The sequence below is a fragment of the Fonticula alba genome, assembly GCF_000388065.1.
Source record: "Fonticula alba strain ATCC 38817 unplaced genomic scaffold supercont2.3, whole genome shotgun sequence".
Lineage (NCBI taxonomy): Eukaryota > Rotosphaerida > Fonticulaceae > Fonticula > Fonticula alba.
The window spans coordinates 457994-459523 of NW_009242973.1; positions in this window are offsets into that span (position 1 = coordinate 457994).

The window sequence follows — 1530 nt, forward strand, 5'->3', positions numbered from 1 at the left end:
GGGGGGGGGGGGGGGGGGCACGGAGGCGCACGCAGTTCCCGGCCCGCTGAACCGGCACGATCAAACAGACAATAACATGCACCGGGGGCCGAAGTTCGCGCGCGAGCGCGAGTCGCCTCCGTCCGGGGCACATGCCCACGGCCGAGATGGTTCAAATGAGGGCCCGGCCCAGAACACACGCACACACACACACACACACACACACACACACACACACACACACCCGGGCGCCTCTCCCCTCGCGCCTCACCTCCCTGGGAGGGGCGCGCGCGTTTCCCCCGCGCACACCCGCGGCCGCACCACGGGCCGCGACGGAAGGGGAGTCGGGCTGGGCATGAGCGCGCACACACACACACACACACACACGCGCGCGCGCGCGCGTGCCGGTGTTCTCTGGGCCCGCATCCGACCGACTACGGCGGCCAATATATTTCATATCACGCGGGGCCCTGTGGCGGGGCGGGCGAGGGGGGACATGGCGCGCAGATTGCTTCGGGCGGCATCCTCCACTGCCTGAGCAGCGGCGAGGGCCCGGGCGTGACGCGCGCCCGTGCCCGCGCGCCCGCGCACGCACGCACACACAAACACCCGCACAATTGTGCGCGCGCGCGCGCGCCAAGCCGGCTCACCCGCCCCCGCCGCCCCGCCGGCCTGGGCGCCCCCCTCCGCCCGGCCCGGGCCGGGACCCGCGAAGAATGCACACCCGCGCCGGCGCCCAGCAGCGCGCCGCACACGAACGCCGCGTTAGCCCCTGGCCCGAGCGCCCGGCAGGAGCCCCCGCACGGCACGGGGAAAGCCCACACACACACACACACACACACACACACACACACAGACATATCGCCACACCCCGCAGCGAGGCGCCCAGCCGTGACGGGGTCCTCCAGAACCGCTGGTGTCCCGCCTGGACCCGGCCCAGGGGCGCCCATCTGGACGTGCAGATCCTCGCCGCGGCCCGGTGCTGACTCGACCCCTTTTTTCTCCCCCCCCCCCCCAGCCACCCAGGCCACGGAGAACGCCCCCGGGGGCGCCGGTCCCAGGGCGGAGGCGCGCGAGCGGGAGGGGGACAACCGCCGGACACCGCAGGCCGGCCGCCAGACACAGGGAAATACCGGCGCACCCCCGGGGATGCGCGCGCACCACACGACGGCGCCCCGCGCACAGTCGGCGCCCAGCCGGCGGGACCGACCCCTGATACTGCCAGGCGCAAGGCTCCGGCGACCCCCTCTTTCCCGGGGGGCCGAATAGTCCGATCGCCCTGCCCGCGCGCAGCCCGTCGCCGGCAGACACACAGCCGCACACACATGCATATATAGTATATATATCAGGCATATATTTATGCCTGCTTTTTTTTTCCAGAGATCCTCCCCTCCCGCGGCTCTATGTCCTCCGGTGTCCCAACTCCCCCCCTCCGGGCCGGGGCGCAGATCCGCCGCCCGCCCTGCGAGAGCCTCCGCGCCAGGCCCGTACGGCGGCGGCTGCGGCGGCTGCGGCGGCCGCGGCGGCGCCGACGGCGGCAGCCGATGAGGG